A 26636-nucleotide genomic window follows, 5' to 3' on the forward strand; every position below is an offset into this window, starting at 1 on the left:
CATCTCCTATTTGCATATTGTCTGTAATTAGCTGGTCTCTTTTTTATTAATTAATTAGTGGAATGGAATCATATGATAGATAAGGAAGTTGACGTTGATAAGAATCAATCTCACTATTCAAGGAATGCATGTGTATTAGTAAATATCAGGTAACAGGGGATAGTTGCGGTTCCAGTACCCAGTGGAGAACAACCAGTCCTGGGAGCCATTGTGGGGATTCTGACCCTGTTGAAACCACCTCGAGACACAGGAGTGATACCGTGAGCATGCGCAGGGTTCAGGCTTTCATCATGTCATTCTATGGATGAAAGTTAGTATCTACATAACATAAAGCAATGCATGCATGAATAAACAGTATGTCTATAAAGACATTGGTTATATGCAATAAGATGGACGGTGGGTATGTATGCAATTATTTTCATTTGGGCCACTAACTGAATTTCAGAGATCAGAACACAGTATGTATTAGCACCAGTAGATGGAGCTACCACACAACAGTGTGACAGTGGAGAGCACATGTAAGGCACAAAATAGAAGAGCAAGCAACTCAAACCTGGGGCCGAGGGCAGGGTTTCTTCACATCAAAGCAAAGGTGCAACACAGAGAACAAGACAATGGAAGAGAAAAGTAGGACTTTGCATTGTTATAAAGCAGTAAACCAAATACAAATAGAGACATGCATTAAATGAAGGGATACCTTTTTTATCTTTAAAAAAAAAACGCTTTTATTTCCAAATATATGGGTGTATTGCTGTACAATACATAGACACTATAACATAAATTCAATTGTCAGAACATAACAGTATTTCTCTCATTGTCTTACTTTGTTTTCCACTTGTCATCAGATTTGGAATGTGTTTTGCATGCAGCTCTCTGTTTCTCTTCTAGCCTCTTCTTCTCCTCACTTGCAAGATCTACAACAAGGAGAAAACAGGGTTTTCACTGATCTAGCTTAGATCAACTGTGTGTTCAAGGAAACCAACTGTTTGCAGATGAGACACAATCACTCATCATGATTCTCAGGGGTGCAACTTTGGTTTTAGAAGTGGGGGGACATAACTTTTGATATATATATATTTTTAATCCAGTCGGATAAACACTCCAAACAGCCTACCCGACCGCTCTGAGGTGTCCGCATGGTCCTAAAGCATACAGTTGCCCTGTTTTTTATCACATTACAATGATAAAACTGGGGGGGACAAAAATGCAATTTCAGAATGTGGGGGGAACATGTCTCCCCTGTCCTCAGTGAAAGTTGCGCCCCTGATGATTCTTACCAATATCTCCGTTCTCCATGGCTCGTATGTCTGGCCTAAGCCTGCAGTCTGTCTTTGGGATGAGCCCTTCCATATCTTGGACAACAGTACATACAACAATATCAAGAGAGGTTTCCACTATTTACCACAGCCACAAAGTCTAAATTCGCTACATCGTAAAACGTATAGAAAACAAAAATGAGCTTTTTGGTCTTAACTTAAGGTTAGGGTTAGGCATAAGGTTAGCAATGTGGTTAGGGTTAGGGGTAGGTTTAAAATCACATTTTAAGAGAAATTGTAGAAATAGGCAGGTTTTATGATTTTGTGGCTGTGGTAACTAATGACGACCCCACATGAGGGGAGCAATGCACTGAAGTTCTTCTATCTACAACCGTAAGAGTTGTCATCACAGCGACGGGAACACCCGCAGCCAAAATCAACAATCGACAATCCCAAAGTCGAGAACTGAACGGTACAAAAGGTCACCTATCCCATACCTCTGCTAATCAATGAATGAGTCACTATAAAATCGCTGGACCTTTTTTGATGTATTATATATACACTACAGTTCAAAAGTTTGGGGTCACTTAGACATTTCTTTGTTTTCCATGAAAACATACATGAAATGAGTTTGAATAGGAAATATAGCATTATGCATAGGAAATGTAGTCATTGATTTTTAAAATAAATAATAATTGTGTCCTTCAAACTACGCTTTCGTCAAAGAATCCTCCATTTGCAGCAATTATAGCCTTGCAGACCTTTGGCATTCTAGTTGTCAATTTGTTAAGGTAATCTGAAGAGATTTCACCCCATGCTTCCTGAAGCACCTCCCACAAGTTGGATTGGCTTGATGGGCACTTCTTACATACCATACGGTCAAGCTGCTCCCACAAGAGCTCAATAGGGTTGAGATCCGGTGACTGTGCTGGCCACTCCATTATAGACAGAATACCAGCTGACTGCTTCTTCCCTAAATAGTTATTGCATAGTTTGGAGCTGTGCTTTGGGTCAATGTCCTGTTGTAGGAGGAAATTGGCTCCAATCAAGCACCGTCCACAGGGTATGGCATGGCGTTGCAAAATGGAGTGATAGCCTTCCTTCTTCAAGATCCCTTTTACCCTGTACAAATCTCCCACTTTACCACCACCAAAGCACCCCCAGACCATCACATTGCCTCCACCATGCTTGACCGATGGCATCAAGCACTCCTCCAGCATCTTTTCATTTGGTCTGCGTCTCACAAATGTTCTTCTTTGTGATCCGAACACCTCAAACTTCGATTTGTCTGTCCATAACACTTTTTCCAATCTTCCTCTGTCTAGTGTGTGTTATTTTGCCCATCTTAATCTTTTCTTTTTATTGGCCAGTCTGAGATATGGCTTTTTCTTTGCAACTCTGCCTAGAAGGTCAGCATCCCGGAGTCGCCTCTTTACTGTTGACGTTGAGACTGGTGTTCTGCGGGTACTATTTAATGAAGCTGCCAGTTGAGGACCTGTGAGGCGTCTGTTTCTCAAACTAGACACTCTAATGTATTTGTCCTCTTGCTCAGTTGTGCACCTTTGTACGCCTATGTAGATATTCCATTAAAAATCAGCCGTTTCCAGCTACAATAGCCATTTACAACATTAACAATGTCTACACTGTATTTCTGATCAATTTGATGTTTTTTTTATTTTTTATATATTAACTAGAACTTGAAAATACCACGGTAAAAATGGTTGGAATTTACACTTCCAACATGTTTAACTTGAAACACCAGCACATTACGTTCTTTGCAGTAAAAAAAAAACCTGGAGAACTCAAAGCATGTGTTCACCATGTAATGGATTACATCGTTTTATGGGGTACACACCGGTTTGCTGCTTTTCTTTTTCGCTGTCCCCTTCCCACTTCTCTTATGTGCCTCCAATGCAGCATAATCCACAATGTACATACACTCTGTCCACTTTCCATAGAGAGAACAGACCTTCTTTTTGCTGTGCCAAACACACACATACTGTCAGTTAAAACACTGCAGACATCACCTAACTTCCATCAATATGGCAACATGCTGGAGAAATAAATTACAAACGTGAAATGCCTTGGCTAAATCAAAGCTGCCTACCTTTTGTCCAGAATGTAGCCTTCAACTTTGTGCAATTCCTGGCCAAAAAGGCCACAGGGTTTGAAATTCAGACAGCATCTTTCTCCAGTTCTGTGAAAAAAGCAGAAATACCATCAAATCATTTTCCTTTTCATTTCTTTTGGTCATGCATCCCCATTCACACATTGCATTTCCTTCTTTGTCCGAGCATGTGAGAGTGTTTCCCTTACTTGTGGTTGAACACCTCCACGTTGCCATACTGCTCAATCCACAGCTGCCCCACGATGATGTTGTGTACACAACATGTAGGGTTTGTCCATGTGTAGGCCTCATTGTACCTGAAGTACAAATAATAACTCTAAAACAACATGTCGTGGAACAATACATTTTGGTTTCACACAGGCAACATGAGAAAACATCACACATAACTGTTGTGTTGTTTGAATGTGGTGTGAAAGTTACAGTGCATGAATGAGTAGGCTTACTTGGGAAGCTCCAGTGTGATGATGCCTTTGGGTTCAGCCTCCACACTCTTGCCCCAGAACTTGAGTTTGGGGTAGATGGAGCCGTGGAACACAAAGTCTTTCTTCAGGCCTTCGGCGTGGAACGCACTGACTGGTGGGTGGTGGCTCACCTGATCTGAGATCAACCGGAACCCCAGATCCTCTCTGTCAGAGATTGCAGATAGATTGTAACTTCCATCAATGTAATTGTCTGCATCACTTTCACATTTTCTCGCAAAAAAAAGTATTTGATACACTGCCGATTTTGCATGTTTGAGTCGGAATTCTTACTGGTTGGTAGGTGATCAAATACTTATGTCATGCAATAAAATGCAAATGAATTACTTAAAAATCATACAATGTGATTTTCTGGATTTTTGTTTTAGATTCCGTCTCTCACAGTTGAAGTGTATGATAAAAATTATAGACCTCTACATGCCTTGTAAGTAGGAAAACTTGCAAAACCGGCAGTGTATCAAATACTTGTTCTCCCCACTGTATATATATATACACACACACACACACACACACACACACACATATACATACATATACATATCCTTTAAAAATATATTTCCCTTTACTACTTTCCAACCCCACCACCCCTCCCCTAATTGGAGTAAACTAGTGAACAACAACGCTTAGGCCTTTACTTCCAGCTTATACATACTATATACATTTTATGGACACAGTCAATTTTACAATAATTCTATTTTGTTTGTTTTTACTCCTGAAATTCCTCTACACTCAACCTCTCCGATCATTTTCATGATGTCCATCCGGTTTGCTTCTATATGCCATATCTTTCTAACTGTGCTCTTTCACAAAAGCTCTCAACCTATAACCTATACAGTGGGGGAAAAAAGTATTTAGTCAGCCACCAATTGTGCAAGTTCTCCCACGTAAAAAGATGAGAGAGGCCTGTAATTTTCATCATAGGTACACGTCAACTATGACAGACAAATTGAGAAAAAAAATTCCAGAAAATCACATTGTAGGATTTTTTATGAATTTATTTGCAAATTATGGTGGAAAATAAGTATTTGGTCAATAACAAAAGTTTCTCAATACTTTGTTATATACCCTTTGTTGGCAATGACACAGGTCAAACGTTTTCTGTAAGTCTTCACAAGGTTTTCACACACTGTTGCTGGTATTTTGGCCCATTCCTCCATGCAGATCTCCTCTAGAGCAGTGATGTTTTGGGGCTGTCGCTGGGTAACACGGACTTTCAACTCCCTCCAAAGATGTTCTATGGGGTTGAGATCTGGAGACTGGCTAGGCCACTCCAGGACCTTGAAATGCTTCTTACGAAGCCACTCCTTCGTTGCCCGGGCGGTGTGTTTGGGATCATTGTCATGCTGAAAGACCCAGCCACGTTTCATCTTCAATGCCCTTGCTGATGGAAGGAGGTTTTCACTCAAAATCTCACGATACATGGCCCCATTCATTCTTTCCTTTACACGGATCAGTCGTCCTGGTCCCTTTGCAGAAAAACAGCCCCAAAGCATGAAGTTTCCACCCCCATGCTTCACAGTAGGTATGGTGTTCTTTGGATGCAACTCAGCATTCTTTGTCCTCCAAACACGATGAGTTGAGTTTTTACCAAAAAGTTCTATTTTGGTTTCATCTGACCATATGACATTCTCCCAATCCTCTTCTGGATCATCCAAATGCACTCTAGCAAACTTCAGACGGGCCTGGACATGTACTGGCTTAAGCAGGGGGACACGTCTGGCAATGCAGGATTTGAGTCCCTGGCGGCGTAGTGTGTTACTGATGGTAGGCTTTGTTACTTTGGTTCCAGCTCTCTGCAGGTCATTCACTAGGTCCCCCCGTGTGGTTCTGGGATTTTTGCTCACCGTTCTTGTGATCATTTTGACCCCACGGGGTGAGATCTTGCGTGGAGCCCCAGATCGAGGGAGATTATGAGTGGTCTTGTTGGTCTTCCATTTCCTAATAATTGCTCCCACAGTTGATTTCTTCAAACCAAGCTGCTTACCTATTGCAGATTCAGTCTTCCCAGCCTGGTGCAGGTCTACAATTTTGTTTCTGGTGTCCTTTGACAGCTCTTTGGTCTTGACCATAGTGGAGTTTGGAGTGTGACTGTTTGAGGTTGTGGACAGGTGTCTTTTATACTGATAACAAGTTCAAACAGGTGCCATTAATACAGGTAACGAGTGGAGGACAGAGGAGCCTCTTAAAGAAGAAGTTACAGGTCTGTGAGAGCCAGAAATCTTGCTTGTTTGTAGGTGACCAAATACTTATTTTCCACCATAATTTGCAAATAAATTCATAAAAAATCCTACAATGTGATTTTCTGGATTTTTTTTCTCTCAATTTGTCTGTCATAGTTGACGTGTACCTATGATGAAAATGACAGGCCTCTCTCATCTTTTTAAGTGGGAGAACTTGCACAATTGGTGGCTGACTAAATACTTTTTTTCCCCACTGTATACTTATTATGGACACAGTATGCTTTACATTAGTTATCTTGTTGTTATTAGTTGTTGTTAGTTGTTATTAGTCCCATCCTTCAGCTCCATTCAACACCTCCCATCTATCTCTTAACACCATCCATATTGGATTTCTATTTGCCATATATATTTTCAACTGTACTGTGATGTTTCACAAACGTTCTGAACCCTTCTATTCTCATTGTTTCTACAGATTGTAAATTGAAAATAAACATTTTTGCTAAAAGTATTATTATATTATTGACCGATTGACTATGACTTTTCAGATCACCCAGTAGTGCTATCTGCAAGGTTAGCTCCAGGTAAATATTGCAATCCTTCAGCCATTCCTGGATCTGTGACCAAAAACAAGCTACAAATGGACAGTACCAAAACAAATGATCTAATGATTCTGTCTCTTCGCAGCAAAATCTGCAGAGCTGGGAAGATTGTATCCCCCATATAAATAACATTCTATTGGTAGCAAGAATTTTGTATAATAATTGAAATGGAAATATTCCAAGTTTTGAATCCGGCGTCGTTTTGCGTATCAGTTCATAAACACTATGCCATGGATTCGGTACGTCAAAAATCTCTTCCCAACTATTTTGCAATCTATATGGGACGGCTGTCAATCCTTTGATCCTTAAATGAAACTGGTATACTTTTTTATTTATCACAATTTTCTTTAACCAATTATGGTCTTTAATGCAGGGCCGACAGACAAGTTCCTTACTTTTTCCCCTGTTCCACTTTCCTCTTCCATTTTAAATGTACATACTATGTGTGTGTGTGTGTGTGTTAGAATTCACACATAATTCCATCAAGCATCAATTAGTCCATACAGAACCCCCCAAAAGCTACAGCACTGACATTTTAATCGCTTTACAGTACCAGGATTAGTTTGCATGCTAGGGTACTGTATGTGCCTTTAGAAAGTATTCACACCCCTTGACTTTTTCCACATTTTGTTGTGTTATAGCCTGAATTTAAAATGGATAAAATTGACATTTTTTTGTCACTGGCCTACACACAATACCCCATAATGTCAAAGTAGAATTATGTTTTTGGAATTTTTAACAAATTAATAAAAAATGAAAAGCTGAAATGTCTTCTGTCAATAAGTATTCAACCCCTTTGTTGTGGCAAGCCTGAATAAGTTCAGGAGTAAAAATGTGGTAAACGGGGCCTCTCTAGTGGCACAGCGGTCTAAGGCACTGCATCGCAGTGCTTGAGGAGTCACCACAGACCCGGGTTCGATCCCAGGCTGTGTTGCAGCTGGCCTTGACCGGGAGACCCATGAGGTGGCGTACAATTTTGCCCAGCATCGTCCGGGTTAGGGGAGGGTTTGGCCGGCCGGAATGTCCTTGTCCCATCGCGCTCTAGCGACTCCTTGTGGCGGGCAGGGCGCATGCACGCTGACTTCGGTCCAGTTGTACAGTGTTTCCTCCAACACATTGGTGCGGCTGGCTTCCGGGTTAAGCGAGCAGTGTGTCAAGAAGAAGAGCGGCTTAGCAGGGTCGTGTTTTGGAGGACACATGGCTCTCAACCTTCGCCTCTCCCAAGTCAGTACGGGAGTTGCAGCGATGGGACAAGACTGTAACTACCAATTGGGGAGAACAAATGTACTTAACAAGTCACATAATAAGTTGCATAGACTCAATCTGTGTGCAATAATAGTGTTTAGCATGCTTTTTTAATGAGTACCCCATCTCTGTACCCCACACTGTAAGGTCCCTCAGTTGAGCAGTGAATTTCAAACAGGTTCAACCACAAAGACCAGGGAGGTTTTCCAATGCCTCGCAAAGAAGGGCACCTATAGGTAGAAGCAGACATTGAATATCCCTTTGAGCATGGTGAAGTTATTAATTGCACTTTGGATGGTGTATCAATACACCCAGTCACTACAACGATACAGGTGTCCTTTCTAACTCAGTTGCCGGAAAGGAAGGAAACCCGCTCATGGATTTCACCATGAGGCCAATGGTGACTTTAAAAAAGCTACAGAGTTTAATGGCTGTGATAGGAGAAAACTGAGGATGGATCAACAACATTGTAGTTACTACACAATACTAACCTAATTGACAGAGTCAAAAGAAGGAAGCCGTTACAGAATACAAATATTCCAAAACATCCATCCTGTTTGCAACAAGGCACTAATGTAACACTGCAAAAAATGTGTCAAAGCAATTCACTTTTTGCCCTGAATTCAAAGTGTTATGTTTGGGGCAAATCCAATACAACACATTACTGAGTACCACTCTCCATATCTTCAAGCATAGTAGTAGCTGCATCATGTTATGGGTATGCTTGTAATTGTTAAGGACTGGGGAGTTTTTTAGGCTAAAAAAAGAAACTGAATGGCGCTAAGGACAGGCAAAATCCTAGAGGAAAACCTGGTTCAGTCTGCTTTCCACTAAATACTGGGAGATGAATTCACCTTTCACCAGGACAATAACCTTAAACACAAGGCCAAATCTACACTGGAGTTGCTTACCAAGAAGACAGTGAATGTTCCTGAGAGGCTGAGTTACAGTTTTGACTTAAATGTGCTTGAAAATCTATGGCAAGACCTGACATTTTTTGTCTAGCAATGATCAACAACCAATTTGAGCTTGAAGAATTTTGAAAAGAATAATGGGCAAATTTTGCACAATCGAGGTGTGGAAACCTCTTTGAGACTTACCCATGCATTGACAGAGGGATGAATACTTATCTAATCAAGATATATATTTTTTATTTTTATTTTATTTTACAAATGTTAGAATTTGTATTCCACTTTGATATTACAGACTATTTTGTTTAGATCGTTGACAAAAAAATAAAATGAAATCCATTTTAATCCCTTTTTGTAACACAACAAAATGTGGAAAAAGTCAAGGGGTGTGAATACTTTCTGAAGGCACTATTAATAATATGCCATTTCACAGACGCTTTTATCCAAAGCAACTTACAGTCATGCGTGCATAAAAATGTTTTGTGTATGGGTGGTCCCGGGGATCGAACCCACTACCTTGGCGTTACAAGCACCGTGCTCTACCAGCTGAGCTACAGAGGACCACACCCGGCTACTGAACTGCATTCCACATCACGATTATGACATGCTAGACCCTTTACAGTTGAAGTCGGAAGTTTACATACACCTTAGCCAAATACATTTAAACTCAGTTTTTCACAATTCCTGACATTTAATCCTAGTAAAAATTCCCTGTCTTAGGTCAGTTAGGATCACCACTTTATTTTAAGAATGTGAAATGTCAGAATAATAGTAGAGAGAATGATTTATTTCAGCTTTTAATTATTTCATCACATTCCCAGTGGGTCAGAAGTTTACATACACTCAATTAGTATTTGGTAGCATTGCCTTTAAATTGTTTAACTTGGGTCAAATGTTTCGGGTAGCCTTCCACAAGCTTCCCACAATAAGTTGGGTGAATTTTGGCCCATTCCTCCTGACAGAGCTTGAGTAACTGAGTCAGGTTTGTAGGCCTCCTTGCTCGCACACGCTTTTTCAGTTCTGCCCACAAATTCTCTATAGGATTGAGGTCAGGGCTTTGTGATGGCCACTCCAATACCTTGACTTTGTTGTCCTTAAGCCATTTTGCCACAACTTTGGAAGTATGCTTAGGGTCATTGTCCATTTGGAAGACCCATTTGCGACCAAGCTTTAACTTCCTGACTGATGTCTTGAGATGTTGCTTCAATATATCCACATCATTTTCCTTCCTCATGATGCCATGTATTTTGTGAAGTGCACCAGCCCCTCCTGCAGCAAAGCACCCCCACAGCATGATGCTGCCACCCCGTTCTTCACGGTTGGAATGGTGTTCCCCATTTTTCCTAAAAACATAACGATGGTCATTATGGCCAAACAGTTCTATTTTTGTTTCATCAGACCAGAGGAAATTTCTCCAGAAAGTTTGATCTTTGTCCCCATGTGCAGTTGCAAACCGTAGTCTGCCTTTTTTATGGCGGTTTTGGAGCAGTGGCTTCTTCCTTGCTGAGCGGCCTTTCAGGTTATGTCGATATAGGACTCTTTTTACTGTGGATATAGATACTTTTGTACCTGTTTCCTCCAGCATCTTCACAAAGTCCTTTGCTGTTGTTCTGGGATTGATTTGCACTTTTCACACCAAAGTACGTTCATCTCTAGGAGACAGAACGCGTCTCCTTCCTGAGCGGTATGACGGCTGCGTGGTCCCATGGTGTTTATACTTGCATACTATTGTTTGTACAGATGAACGTGGTACCTTCAGGGGTTTGGAAATTGCTCCCAAGGATGAACCAGACTTGTGGAGGTCTACAATTGTTTTTCTGAGGTCTTGGCTGATTTCTTTTGATTTTCCCATGATGTCAAGCAAAGAGGCACTGAGTTTGAAGGTAGGCCTTGAAATACATCCACAGGTACACCTCCAATTGACTCAAATGATTTTAAGCTGTTTAAAGGCACAGTCGACTTAGTGTATGTAAACTTCTGACCCACTGGAATTGTGATACAGTGAATTATAAGTGAAATAATCTGTCTGTAAACAATTGTTGGAAAAATTACTTGTGTCATGGACAAAGTAGATGTCCTATCCGACTTGCCAAAACTATAGGTTGGATTCTTGTTAACAAACTAAGTATATGTTGATAGATTAATTTGTGTATTAAAAATAATGACTAAAGGATTTCACCCCAAATACAGTAGAAATGTGTATACGATATTCGAATTATCATGTAGTGTCAACCCACTAACAGAGGGGGTACTAAACATTCAAGGGTAAAGGAGAAGGCGGGAACTGTTTAAGAAAGCCACCTAAAGGTGGGAGGAGCATAGTGCCTTTGTTTGTCAAGAAGTATAAAAACAGTAGGTATGTGTTTTTAGCGCCAGAGCTCTCTCCATGAATAAAAATACAGATAAGACTTGTGGGTTGTGGACCTTGAATCATTGATGATTAAAACCAGAGCCTTACAACCTCTGGTAATGATTCAAGCTTAGGTTGAATTAGAGATAGAAATTCACTTGACAATGTAAACTTCCGACTACAACTGTATATACAGTGAGGGAAAAAAGTATTTGATCCCCTGCTGATTTTGTACATTTGCCCACTGACAAAGAAATGATCAGTCTATGATTTTAATGGTAGGTTTATTTGAACAGTGAGAGACAGAATAATAACAAAAAAATCCAGAAAAACGCATGTAAAAAATGTTATAAATTGATTTGCATTTTAGTGAGGGAAATAAGTATTTGACCCCCTCTCAATCAGAAAGATTTCTGGCTCCCAGGTGTCTTTTATACAGGTAACGAGCTGAGATTAGGGGCACACTCTTAAAGGGAGTGCTCCTAATCTCAGCTTGTTACCTGTACAAAAGACACCTGTCCAAAGAAGCAATCAAACAGATTCTGCACCATGGCCAAGACCAAAGAGCTCTCCAAGGATGTCAATCTCCCTTGGCCTGGGGCTCCATGCAAGATCTCACCTCGTGGAGTTGCAATGATCATGAGAACAGTGAGGAATCAGCCCAGAACTACACGGGAGGATCTTGTCAATGATCTCAAGGCAGCTGGGACCATAGTCACCAAGAAAACAATTGGTAACACACTACGCCGTGAAGGACTGAAATCCTGCAGCGCCCGCAAGGTCCCCCTGCTCAAGAAAGCACATATACAGGGCCGTCTGAAGTTTGCCAATGAACATCTGAATGATTCAGAGGAGAACTAGGTGAAAGTGTTGTGGTCAGATGAGACCAAAATCGAGCTCTTTGGCATCAACTCAACTTGCCGTGTTTGGAGGATGAGGAATGCTGCCTATGACCCCAAGAACACCATCCCCACCATCAAACATGGAGGTGGAAACATTATGCTTAGGGGGTGTTTTTCTGCTAAGGGGACAGTACAACTTCACTGCATCAAAGGGACGATGGACGGGGCCATGTACCATCAAATCTTGGGTGAGAACCTCCTTCCCTCAGCCAGGGCATTGAAAATGGGTCGTGGATGGGTATTCCAGCATGACAATGACCCAAAACACACAGCCAAGGCAACAAAGGAGTGGCTCAAGAAGAAGCACATTATGGTCCTGGAGTGGCCTAGCCAGTCTCCAGACCTTAATCCCATAGAAAATCTGTGGAGGGAGCTGAAGGTTTGAGTTGCCAAACGTCAGCCTCGAAACCTTAATGACTTGGAGAAGATCTGCAAAGAGGAGTGGAACAAAATCCCTCCTGAGATGTGTGCAAACCTGGTGGCCAACTACAAGAAACGTCTGACCTCTGTGATTGCTAACAAGGGTTTTGCCACCAAGTACTAAGTCATGTTTTGCAGAGGGGTCAAATACTTATTTCCCTCATTAAAATGCAAATCAATTTATAACATTTTTGACATGCGTTTTTCTGGATTTTTTTGTTGTTATTCTGTCTCTCACTGTTCAAATAAACCTACCATTAAAATGAAAGACTGATCATGTCTTTGTCAGTGGGCAAACATACAAAATCAGCAGGCGATCAAATACTTTTTTCCCTCACTGTACATGCTGTAAGCTGTTGCTAAAGAAAAGCTCCACACAGAATTGTATAGATATAGGTTACTTACTGCACACCACATCAGTATTGGATTGACTGATCTACAATACAGGCACTATTATGGCCAGGCTTTAAGAGGAAGGTTCCCTTTATTCATCATGTTACGGGGGTTTGGAGAGGAACAATAAAGCTGAGTGCTTCTGGTTGATAGCTCACTATGCCAATGCATTTCCTCAGGATACTCCAGATGCTAAAGTCATTTCTGGAGAACATGGATGCTGGTAAACTTGTGCTGTAGTGAGGGATATACAGATGCACAAACATAAAATCTGGTAAATGTACAAATGATACAAGTATCACGGTGTGCTCTGTTGACTTTGACACTACCCTTTTCATACTGTGATCTGCATTTATTTCAATGAGACGTGCCAGGCATGTAACAGATGCTTTATATCTAATGCAGGAGTCATATCTTATTCAGGCGAATATAGTCTGCTGAGTGCAACAAAAGCCTTCAGTTTAGTTTCAGGCACGTGTAGAGCTGACATATTGGACCAAAGCCCAGGTCTAAAATCAACACCACTACACCACTACTGTCCAGTAGCCATCCATGGAAATATCTGCTCCTTGAGGCCTTCACTTCTACTCCATTTTAAGGCAAGAGTAATCTTACCAACAAATGTACATGTTGGCACCATGAACACCTATATTTAACACAAATGCTTGCTCACACAAAGACATGTGAAGAAGATAAAAACCTGTGGTTTATACATCCCATTAAGCACATATGCTAACTACCACTGTCAGTCAGTCAGGTTGGGCTTGACCATTTGGACCACCACAGGTTTTTATGTTTTTAATGTTTTTCTTTAAAAACAGTGAATGAGACAGATTGGAAAAAGTATAAAAATGTATGGCCATCCCAAAAGCCTGGCCTCCACTTCTATGTCCTGATCAGCTTTTAGCGTTCAGATCAGTCAACATAGGGTCCTACTGAGTTCCGATTATTGCATGACACTGTGACCACATCAATGTTTAACTGGTTCTACACAGCGCTCAGCCTTCTCAATGAGAGCGTTTCTCCTGCCTGGACCAGCCAAGCTGCCTTGCTCAATTATTCACACACTGACTCTGAAAACACACTAAAAATACACCATATGTAGTCTAGGAACACAACAAGAAAACAAACAGTAGGATAAACAACAAGACTGATAGTTAGGAGCTGGAAGAAACTCCACCTCTGTATTAAGTTAGTCCTAAGAACCACTCATTTCCAACACTGGTCTAAAGTAGGAGATAAAACACAGGATGTTTCTTTGCCTTTGCCACTGCTCTAGGCTTTTTTTTACAAAAACGGTTCTCTCAAACGGAAAGGGAGAGACAAAAGTTTAATTGACATACAACAACAAAAATATGACTTAAAAAAGGTACAGGTTACTGCCAAAAGTGACAAAGTGTCTTAATAGGGCAATGGGCATAGATTCTACAAGTGTCTGGAACTCTATTGGAGGGATGCGATATCATTCTTCCACGAGGAATTCCATAATTCAGTGCTTTGTTGATGGTGGTGGAAAACAGTCTCAGGCACCACTTCAAAATCTCCCATAAGTGTTCAATTAGGTTGAGCTCTGATGACTGAGACAGACACACACACACACCCTTTATGATCCTTTGAGACCCCTCTTTCAAAGTCACTGAGAGCTCTTCTTCTAGCCATGCTAGCCAAAATAATGGGCAACTGGGCATTCTTCTACATGACCCTAAGCATGATGGGATGTTTTAATTGCATAATTAACTCAGGAACCACACCTGTGTGGAAGTACCTGCTTTCAATATACTTTGTATACCTCCTTTACTTAAGTGTTTCCTTTATTTTTGCAGTTACCTGTAGTTTATTGTGCAAAGAGGCTTTTCTTTCCCGGTTTAATCCAAATCTGAAGCTTCTACTTTCTAAAACAGTTGTGTACTATAAATGGGACTGTTCCCTGTGTGTGCTTGGATGTAGGGTGGATGGGAGAGACGCTGGGTGGGTAGGAGGTGGTGTGTCGGGGGGGGGGGGGGGACTTGGCTCAGCTCACCTGTGCCTCACGATCCCATTGGGTCGGGACTCCTCATTGCCATGGTGATCCTCCCGAGACATGCTGGTTGCGCTCACTGTTGAACAGGACAAGCCTTTCTCCTCGTCCTTGTTGAACGAATGACTGGCCACTGCCTCAAAGACGCTCAGAGAGTGCTCCGAGTCTAAGTCTGAGATGAAAGGGCGTAAGCAGGCATGTTGTAAAGGCAGGGACTGGATATATGAGTGACAGTGCTATGAATGACTGTGTCGCTATCGACAACTGACACCTTTCCCTGAGCCTCACTATAGCCCTAACAGAAGAAACCAGATCTGTGGATAGAATTGCATTTAAAGAGCCCTGAACCAACCTGAAGGCTGAAGGCATCAGTCAATCAAGCGTTACAAAGCTCATCATAACCATTATCATAGGCCATCTTGTGACAAAAAAAGCCTTTTCAAAGTGAAATAGTACTTCGTAGGTATTGCTCAATTGCAACTAAATTGGTGCACACACTACATTCAAACAAGAAAGTCATCTTAGCACAACATGTAAACACCTAGACAAGGGGTATTCAACTCTTACCCTATGTGGTTCGGAGCCTGTTGGTTTTCTGTTCTACCTGATAATTAATTGCACACACCTGGTGTGCCAAGTCTAAATCAGTCCCTAATTAGAGGAGAACAATTAAAACAAGTAGTGGAACTGGCTTAGAGGTCCAGAGTTGAGTTTAAGGGACCTAGACCATAAAATGCATAGGCACCAAGAAAATAATCATACTGTCAAACATGTGAGACAAGACACCAGTTTTTTTTAATTCCATTTCAATTCTAATCCGATTGTAAATAAAAACAAGCCATACTCACCAGACACAGCGTCATAGAACTCATCCTCACTGAGCGCGCTCCGTGGAGAGGAGCCCTTGACAACGGACAGCTCTAGTTCGTGGTGCTCTGTAGCCAGAGTCTGAAGTTCTTCAGACAGGATATTATTCTTCTCAACCTCCTGCTCCAATTTCAGACTGCGCACCTGAGCCCCAAACACACACACACACGCCACAAAACAACCACACACGCACAGACACACACAAACACATGTGCGCACACATGCACGCACGCAGTACTACAACATCTACAACCATAAGATGCAGTAGCAGTGAGACACAGTGAAACAGTCACACTTCAAACCAGGAACCAACTACAATAACACACTCACTACACAATCACAGCAAAGACTCACTGAACCAGCGCTGCAAATAAACTCACAATAATTCTAGCCTCTTCCATTTGCTTTGCTGGTAAAGAGTTTATCCCATAGCATAGGCCTGCACAGTGGGACACTGGCATTAGTCTGTGAGCTCACAAAACAGAGCACTGTTGAGGAACCAGCAGCAACAGAAGCAGTAGTAGAATCACCCCTCAGGAGATGCTGTGTTATAATCAGCAGATGATGGTACTGTAATATCACTTAGCAATAGTAGTAACATTTGCCTTCCCAGTAGCTTGAGCTGGAGTGTGACTCTGAGTAATGGCAGACGTAGTTCTATAGAGAATTACTATCAGACAGTCACTATTGTCATATTGACAAAGTTGTTGTGAAGATGGGGAGAGGTATGTCTGTTATAAAAATATGTTCTGCATTTTTGGCACAAAGATCAACTGTACTAGTTGTTCAGTCTTTGATCTTGTCCCATCTTGATGTCCAGTAATATGGTCAGGTGCAGCAAAAGAAAGACCTAGCAAAGCTGCAGCTGGCTCAAAACAAAGCACCATGCCTTGCCCTTAACTGCACACAAATAACTAACATTAACAATATGCATGATAGTCTTTCATGGTTGAGGGTTGAGGAGAAATTGACCACTTTTCTTCTAGTCTTTTTAAGAAACATTTGTGTGTTGAAAATGCCTAACCACTTGTATAATCTATCTGCATACAGTGTCAAACAAACATACATACCCCACCTGACACGCCACCTCACAAAACACGAACAGTTTGTGTCAAAACATCAGATATAATCTACAGTATGATGTAAATGCATTTGGACACATTAGTATATCAAACTGTGCCTCATTAATAGTTCACCCTCAGGTCCATGTACACCATTGTATGGGAGAGCAACATCTACCAAGGTCATGACTGCTGGTCAGTTTCATACTGTACAGTGGCTCAACAGCCTCCTCCACTCAAGGGGTAGCTAGCTAGCACTGCTAGGCTCTAGAGCCCATCTCAAGGGGAAGCTAGCTAGCACTGTTAGCAAAGATACTGGTAACTAACCCAAGACATCTCATCAACGTAATTTCCAATGGGAGCAAATGAAGCATAGTGGGTAGAACAAGCAAGGAGGTGGGCAGAGCCAAGTCCGAGCTAGCGAAATCATATTGGCACATTAAAAAATATATATATATATTTCCGTGTGCAATAACTCAATTCGCCCTTGCACTCCTTCTAAACAACTGCATTTTTTTTTTTTATTGGCAAAGGGTCAAGTCTACAAAACTTACTGCACTCTGTTCTTAACAGATTATAGTTTTGGGAGAAGAAAACTGTCTTGAGATTTAATGTTCATCCTTGAGATGTTTCTACAACATGATTGGAGTCCACCTGTGGTAAATTCAATTGATTGGACATGATTTGGAAAGGCACACACCAGTCTATATTAGGTCCCTCAGTTGACAGTGCATGTCAGAGCAAAAACCAAGCCATGAGGTTGAAGGAATTGTCCGTAGAGCTCCAAGACAGGATTGTGTCGAGGTACAGATATGGGGAAGGGTACAAACTAATTTCTGCAGCACTGCAGGTCCTAAAGAACACAGTGGCCTCCATCATTCTTAAATTGAAGAAGTTTGGAACCACCAAGACTCTTCCTAGAGCTGGCCGCCCGGCCAAACTGAGCAATCGTGGAAGAAGGGCCTTGGTCAGGGAGGTGACCAAGAACCTGATGGTCACTCTGACAGAGTTCCAGAGTTTCTCTGTGGAGATGGGAGAACCTTCCAGAAGAACAACCATCTCTTCAGAACTCCACCAATCAGGCCTTTATGGTAGAGTGGCCAGATGGAAGCCTCTCCTCAGTAAAAGACACATGACAGCCCGCTTGGAGTTTGCCAAAAGGCACCTAAAGGACTCTCAGACCATGAGAAACAAGATTCTCTGGTCTGATGAAACCAAGATTGAACTCTTTGGCCTGAATGCCAAGCGCCACGTCTGGAGGAAACCAGGCACCGCTCATCATCTGGCCAATACCATCCCTACGGTGAAGCATGGTGGTGGCAGCATCATGCTGTGGGGATGTTTTTCAGCGGCAGGGACTGGGAGACTAGTCAGGATCGAGGGAAAGATGAACGGAGCAAAGTACAGAGAGATCCTTGATGAAAATCTGTTCCAGAGCGCTCCGAACCTCAGACTGGGGTGAATGTTCACCTTCCAACAGGATAACGACCCTAAGCACACAGCCAAGACAACGCAGGAGTGGCTTCGGTACAAGTCTCTGAATGTCCTTGGGTGGCCCAGCCAGAGCCAGGACATGAACCTGATCGAACATCTCTGGAGAGACCTGAAAATAGCTGTGCAGCGATGTTCCCAATCCAATCTGCAGAGAAAAATGGGAGCAACTCCCCAAATACAGGTGTGCCAAGCTTGTAGCACCATACTCAAGAAGACTCAAGGCTGTAATCGCTGACAAAGGTGCTTCAACAAAGTGCTGAGTAAAGGGTCTGAATACTTACAGTGAGGGAAAAAAGTATTTGATCCGCTGCTGATTTTGTACGTTTGCCCACTGACAAAGAAATGATCAGTCTATAATTTTAATGGTAGGTTTATTTTAACAGTGAGAGACAGAATAACAACAACAAAATTCAGAAAAACGCATGTCAAAAATGTTATAAATTGATTTGCATTTTTAATGAGGGAAATAAGTATTTGACCCCCTCTCAATCAGAAAGATTTCTGGCCCCAGGTGTCTTTTATACAGGTAACGAGCTGAGATTAGGAGCACACTCTTAAAGTGAGTGATCCTAATCTCAGTTTGTTACCTGTAGAAAAGACACCTGTCCACAGAAGCAATCAATCAATCAGATTCCAAACTCTCCACCATGGAGATTGTAGACCTACACAAGGCTGGAATGGGCTACAAGACCATCGCCAAGCAGCTTGGTGAGAAGGTGAAAATAGTTGGTGCGATTGTTCGCAAATGGAAGAAACACAAAATAACTGTCAATCTCCCTCGGCCTGGGGCTCCATGCAAGATCTCACCTTGTGGAGTTGCAATGATCATGAGAACGGTGAGGAATCAGCCCAGAACTACACGGGAGGATCTTGTCAATGATCTCAAGGCAGCTGGGACCATAGTCACCAAGAAAACAATTGGTAACACACTACCGTGAAAGACTGAAATCCTGCAGCGCCCGCAAGGTCCCCCTGCTCAAGAAAGCACATATACAGGCCCGTCTGAAGTTTGCCAATGAACATCTGAATGATTCAGAGGAGAACTGGGTGAAAGTGTTGTGGTCAGATGAGACCAAAATCGAGCTCTTTGGCATCAACTCAACTCGCCGTGTTTGGAGGAGGAGGAATGCTGCCTATGACCCCAAGAACACCATCCCCACCGTCAAACATGGAGGTGGAAACATTATGCTTTGGGGGTGTTTTTCTGCTAAGGGGACAGGACAACTTCACCGCATCAAAGGGACGATGGACGGGGCCATGTACCGTCAAATCTTGGGTGAGAACCTCCTTCCCACAGCCAGGGCATTGAAAATGGGTCGTGGATGGGTATTCCAGCATGACAATGACCCAAAACACACCGCCAAGGCAACAAAGGAGTGGCTCAAGAAGAAGCACATTAAGGTCCTAGAGTGGCCTAGCCAGTCTCCAGACCTTAATCCCATAGAAAATCTGTGGAAGGAGCTGAAGGTTCGAGTTGCCATACATCAGCCTCGAAACCTTAATGACTTGGAGAAGATCTGCAAAGAGGAGTGGGACAAAATCCTTCCTGAGATGTGTGCAAACCAGGTGGCCAACTACAAGAAACGTCTGACCTCTGTGATTGCCAACAAGGGTTTTGCCACCAAGTACTAAGTCAATGTTTTGCAGAGGGGTCAAATACTTATTTCCCTCATTAAAATGCAAATCAATTTATAACATTTTTGACATGCGTTATTCTGGATTTTTTTGTTGTTATTCTGTCTCTCACTGTTCAAATAAACCTACCATTAAAATTATAGACTGATCATTTCTTTGTCAGTGGGCAAACGTACAAAATCAGCAGAGGATCAAATACTTTTTTCCCTCACTGTATGTAAATGTCAGTTTTTATTTTTATTTTTATGCATTTCAAAAAAAAATTGAAAAACGGTTTTTGCTTTGTCATTATGGGGTATTGTGTGTAGATTGAGGAGGGAAAAAACGGTTTAATCCATTTTAGAATAAGGCTGTAACATAACAAAATGTGGCAAAAGTCAAGGGGTCTGTCTACTTTCCGAATGCACTGTACTTGAGTCTTTCTCTTCAGAGTGTATCCTCTTTAATCCACTTACTTTGTGAGTATATGAGTAACTTTCTGTCCTTTACGTGCTTGTGTGTCTGGGAGAGATTTCCCAGCTGATTGTAAACATCAGCATAAAACACACTTCTCACGGCTCCATCCCTTTTCCGTCCCCTTTGAATCCCATGAACCAGCTGCATTAATCAACTACCTGCCAATGGCACAGCCTTGCTCAGTGTGTGTGTTTGTGTATATTGGTAGTAAGTCTATGGCGAATTTCCACTAAGGATTTTCCCCAGGATTTTACAACAAGCCTCAGACTTCTGTGTTTCCACTGCCACGGCCCGGCTCTAATGACTCACTGGCCCATGACCTCGGTGGACCTGCTCTGATCTGGGGCCAAGGCGAGGCCACTGGGACTTTCTGGGCTTCATTTGCATAACACTGGCTAATTGTGAACATGGGTTAACACCTTCCGTGGTTAACACCTTCTCACAAAACAACTGTTTTGATTATGTAGAAGCTGTTGGTTCTGCTCTTCACAAGTCCTGTGTCAAACCTTGCTATGAAAACGCACTTCCCGAAAAATAACACTAGAGCAACATTAACATAATCACTGGAGACAGCTGCTATGGACAAAAAGCATTAGTAGACACAGACGTGATGTGACACACCCCATCCGGTCTGGAGAAGAGGCTGAGGCAGTGGTTGAGATAGGAGCAGGTTTCACTTGACAGCTCACACACCTCCCTCAACTTCTGCAGCATCACGGGTGGCAGCTCTGAGGCGACAAACAAGACCACTGGACATTTTAGCTCTGTTCTGAGAGAACAGTTAAATAGTGTTCGTAACGGTAACATCAAATTTACCACTAAAGCCTTCTGGGCTGAAGTCAGACTCAATTCAAAGCACTATCACTCCATCCTAGTCTTCCCCATGACATACACTGAGTGTACAAAACATTAGGAACACATTCCTAATATGCACCCCCTTTTGCCCTCAGAACAGCATCAATTTGTCAGGGACTCTACTAGGTGTCCAAAGCGTTCCACAGGGATGGTGGCCCATGTTGGCACCAATGCTTCCCACAGTTGTGTCAAGTTGGCTGGATGCCCTTTGGGTGGTGGACCATTCTTGATACGCACGGGAAACTGCTGAGCGTGAAATACCCAGCAGCGTTGCGGTTCTTTACACACTCAAACCGGTGCGCTGGCACTTACTACCATTACCTCGTAAAAACACACTTAAATATTTTGTCTTGCCTATTCACCCTCTGAATGGCACACATACACAATCCATGTCTCAATTATCTCAAGGCTTAAAAATCATTTTTTTAACCTGTCTCTTCCCCTTCATCTACACTGATTGAAGTGGATTTAACAAGTGACATCAATAAGGGATCATAGCTTTCACCTAGATTCACCTGGTCAGTCTATGTCATGGAAAGAGCAGGTGTTCCTAATGTTTTGTACACTCAGTGTGGGTCAAGTGGAATATACTAAAAAGCGCAATTACATTTAACATTTACACTATGAATGAGGGTATTGTACTACACATCTGTGGAAATTGAGTTCCTATGAAAGAAAAGGCTTTACTCTCTGCAAGTCCATCTTCCTTCACCAAGGAGAGGAGTGCTGCAACCTTCTCCAGCTTCTGGTGACAAGCTTCAGCTGACTGCCAGGGAGGAGGAGGGAGAGGGAGAGGGAGAGGGAGAGGGAGGGGGAGAGGGAGAGGGAGAGGGAGAGGGAGAGGGAGAGGGAGAGGGAGAAAAAGAGGGAGAGGGAGGGAGGGAGAGAGAGAGAGAAAAAATTAAAATTCCCCATTACGTGTAAAAGAATAAGAGAGAATACACAAATCTATTGCAGAAGGAGAACATTCAGGGGGATGGGGAGGGTTGAGGAGCGATACCAGATGAAGGTAAAGAGGTTGTAGACTGGTTTGTCACCTGTAGTGATTCCGTCAGCTCTCCCACACTCATGACTTCTTCCTCGTCCTCCTCGCTGCACTGCACCTGAGAGCGGTAGTGTGTGCTGTAGGCACAGTATTCCTCCACAGCATCCAGCCACCTCTGAAGAACACACGCTCTCTGAGCTGCACGATGTACTGCACTGTACTGTGCTGCTTCATGTTCTGCTCTTAGGTTAATAACTGGGCTCTCACATGACTCATGACAGGAAGCAAATGAGAAGTTGAGAATAGCGTTGTTTGTTGTGTGTGTGTGTGTTAGAAATAGAGTTTGTAGGTTTGTTCAAATGTAGACTATGTTCATCAACTGGTCGGTGTTTTCTTCTAACAGAAAAAAATGTTTTTTTTTCTAACAAAAAAAGGATGTTCCTTAGCTTTTGTAGGTATGACAGCTATAGAAAAAAACATAAGCAATGAAAAACACTATTGTTGATATACAATAATACTTCAGTAAAACAAACCACATCTCACTTTTCTTGTTGCCTCAGGGTCATTCTCGGGGGACACTTTGACAGTGGTGTAAAGTACTTAAGTAAAAATACTTGAAAGTACTACTTAAGTAGTTTTTGGGGGTATCTGTACTTTACTATTTATATTTTTGACTACTTTTACTTTTACTCCACTACATTCCTAAAGAAAATTATGTACTTTTTACTCCATACATTTTACCTGACACCCAAAAGTTCTCATTACATTTTGAATGTTTAGCAGGACAGGAAAATGGTCTAATCAAGAGAACATCCCTGGTCATCCCTACTGCCTCTGATCTGGCGGACTCACTAAACCCATGCTTCATTTGTAAATGATGTCTGAGGTTGAAGCACCCCCTGGCTATCAGTAAACAAAATAAAAACAAGAAGCTTTGATACTTCAGTATATTTTAGCAATTATATTTACATTTGATACTTAAGTATATTTAAAACCAAATACTTTTAGTATTTTACTCAAGTAGTATTTTACTTGGTGACTTTCACTTTTACTTGAGTCATTTTCTATTAAGGTATCTTTACTTTTACGCAAGTAGGAAAATTGGGCACTTTTTCCACCACTGCACTTTGAAATGATGCACACTGTCATCGAAGCACTTGAGGGTGAAAAAGCAGTTGTCTCTGACTGAAAAATAAAATAGTAAAACATAATTTCTCCAGCGGAGGCTGCTGAGGGCAGGATGGCTCATACTAATGGCTGGAATGGAGTCAATGGAGTGGTATCAACCACATGGAAACCACATCTTTGATGTGTTTGATACCATTCCATTGACTCCATTCCAGCCATTATAATGAGCCGTCCTCCCCTCAGCAGCCTCCACTGAATTCTTCATATTCTACCCTAATATTCCAGTAAATCCTGTCCCCATGTTAAATCTGATGAGAGAACAATCATGGCCTACCAAACAGTGGACTTGGGTTAGAGACTTACAACCTTGTCTTCAAACATTGGTAGCTGCATCCAACCTTAGGAGGCAGAGAGAGAGAGACACACTAGATATAAGAATCTAGTGTGGGTCTAGGGCAGGGCTTCTCAAATACTATTACTATTTGAGAAGGTCCAGTAACACAAATGTCCTAGGTGGCAAAGGTCCGGATGGATATTGTCATTTATCGGCGTAGTAACAAACCCCCACCTCGCAACCCATGTGACCCCAAACTATTCATACACCTCTTGTTGGCGGAGAGAACATTTTGCCGTTTTTTTTTCTTTTTCTGCAATTCTACACATTTTGCCATGTCTTATGTGTGTTTATATGATACCAGGGGTCTAGTAATGCAACATTCCTTCGATTTGTATTGACTGTATTGACCACGTTCTGGGTCTGGATCTGGCCTGCAGTCTGCCTATTGAGTATGAGGGGTCTAGGGTGTCCTTTATCTGCTGTTCAAATTATTTTACCAATCATAGAACTTCAGGAAGAGGTTAAAATGGCCACATTTGTGTCTAAGGAAGTAAAGAGAGAGAGCACCTACTGTTTAGAGTACCAGGACAGAACTCCATCTTGAAGGATCACCCAGTAGGAATGCCAGCCTAAAAAGCGGGAACTCTGAAAGAAGGGTCTGGACAGGAGGAGTTTGTGTTTCATGTACATTCAAATGTTATCAAGTGATAATAAGCTTTTCACTGTTTACACTATGACCTTAGTGAAAATAGTGGAACCATCTGCAAATGACTGTACCTTCCAAAGGGCTCCTTCAAACATCTGGACATGGCCAGTCATACCCTTAGAGACCATTTGGAGACAGCAACCATTTCTGCAACAACATAATGTTCCAATGCATTGTACAATGCTTCAGGGTTTATCCTTGCAGTGCAGTCGTCAGACTTCAATACTTTTCTTACAAAACAAATCACTTTAGCACTCACTTTATGAAAATTGCCTTCCAGGATCTGCTTAATCTCTGTGTTGTTGGCGAGGTCAAACACAGTCTGATCTGTGCACAAGTCAGAGAAAAGGAATCATACAGAACACTACACCAGAACACTGATGTTAAAACAAACAGCGTGTAGCTTCTAAGCAACCCATCTCATACGCACCCTGTCATTCACTGACTCTGAGCCCATCTTTACCATTCTTGTTCTTGATGTTGGGTCTAGCACCATTCTTTAGCAGTTTCAGGGCACATAGCTTCTGACCACAGTAGGCAGAGCAGTGCAGTGGGGTGTTACCCAAGAGGTCACAGCAGTCAATGTCTGGAGGCTTTTTCCTGTTAAGCTAAAACGAGAGTGACAAAGAGAGCATGCTGGGTAAAAATACAAAACCATGAAGGATAAATGTTTTTAATCATACACTGAGAGAAAAGTTATCATTTCCAAGTGGGTAATGTAACAGATATTGTGTGAAACTAAACTTTGTATTGAACCTGAGTCAAGTGCTCACCAGCTGTGACAGGGTAGAAAGGTATCCCTTTCTGATGCCTCCAAAAGCTCTTCTTCTAGTTTCCTCTCTGTCCTCTCCACCGCTGAATGGATTTCTTTTGAAACCTTTCATCTTCACCTTTCAATGCCTAGTTAGCTTTGCATTGTAATTGTTTATACATATTCAGATGGAGTTACCTTTCTAAAATGTGTATAGTATGCCAAGTTATTTAGCTACATGTATTTCCCACCATAGCATGGAGAAAGTCAAGAGGAACCAGTGTTAGTTGGACATGCTCCATACCAAGGATTGTGGGGCAGGGATGGCTATCTGACTGGCTGCCAAGGTCAGTCATCTTTGGTTTTTAGACGATTACCACGTGTATGTGAATTTCATCTGCTAATAACAGTTTTATTTTCTTATCTACCAAGGTGCATGGTGTACCTCGGCAGACCCTGGCGGATGGGCTGAGCAGCCAGGTGACCCATGGTTGTCGCAGCGGACCACCGACATTGCTTGCACCAGAGGATGAAAATGATCTGGTGCAGTACTGTATCTACTGCGCCAGCCATGGGTTCCCCTTCACCAGACAGAGGCTGATGAAATACGCCGACAAAATACGCAAGTATTTGGTGTTCTATGTGTTTATGTATGTAGAATACACCATATGTGAATGGTGATGCCAAAATAAAACATTTAATCCTGGATGGACAATTTATATTATATTCTAGGTTTCGGCACCCAGGGGAGACAATCCCACCACTGGGGAAGAGGTCGTGGGAAATGTTCAGGGGGAGGCACAAGAACCTGAGCATGAGGAGGCTGGACACCCTGGACAGGCGGAGAGCTGAGTGTGCCACCTGGCCGACGATGGACACCTTCTTCGCTTCTTATGAGAAGCACTTGGAGGAGGGAGAAACGCAGACAAATCTATAAGTGTGATGAGTCTGGGTTTCGTAGCGACCAGAGTAGGCATGAAGTGCTGGCTCCCCAGGGTGAAAAACACGTGTACCAGCAGGCTCCGGGGACCAAGGAGCACATCACAGTGCTGGTCTGCTTCAACGCAGCTGGGGAGGAAGTCCTCCCATTTATCATCTACCCCAAGTGTCTCCTCGGCGGCCACTACACACTGGGAGGCCCCACCCAAGCCTTGTATGGATGGTCAAATAGTGGCTACATCAACGGGGACCTGTTCAGGAAGTGGTTTCAGCACTTCATCAAACATGCAGTGAAGGAGTGCCCTCTCCTCCTCTTCGATGGGCACAAGAGCCACAGCGACAGCACTAAGGGAAGGGGTTATAGTTCTTTGCCATTCACCACACTGCACCCATGTCCTGGAGCCGCTGGACATGGCATACTTTGGCCTTTTAAAGGCTGGGTTCTCCAAGGTAGCTGGAGACCTCAGCCATTTAGACCCCTCCTACATTATAAACAAATCAGAATTTTCCGCTACCCGTACCAGCGCTGCAAGGACATGTTC

The 26636-nt window shown here is 42.4% G+C and overlaps 1 pseudogene across 1 annotated transcript; it reads right to left on the reverse strand.

Annotated features, from left to right (window-relative positions):
* Positions 1–135: 135 nt before the first annotated feature.
* Positions 136–25644, reverse strand: LOC311149114 (oxysterol-binding protein-related protein 1-like; annotated as a pseudogene). The gene is made up of 23 exons: positions 25611–25644; positions 25178–25259; positions 24868–25012; positions 24664–24731; positions 24476–24520; positions 24270–24343; positions 23683–23759; positions 23360–23418; positions 22777–22812; positions 22286–22408; positions 21936–22014; positions 21015–21121; positions 15729–15891; positions 14884–15052; positions 13022–13097; positions 3828–4006; positions 3573–3680; positions 3364–3453; positions 3108–3235; positions 1278–1352; positions 824–914; positions 554–574; positions 136–238 (listed from the first exon to the last, which is right to left on the reverse strand). The product of its transcript is annotated as an oxysterol-binding protein-related protein 1-like (transcript).
* Between the last annotated feature and the right edge of the window lie 992 nt (positions 25645–26636).

Source organism: Coregonus lavaretus (genome assembly GCF_964263955.1).
Source record: "Coregonus lavaretus genome assembly, chromosome: 21".
Classification (NCBI taxonomy): Eukaryota; Metazoa; Chordata; class Actinopteri; order Salmoniformes; family Salmonidae; genus Coregonus; species Coregonus lavaretus.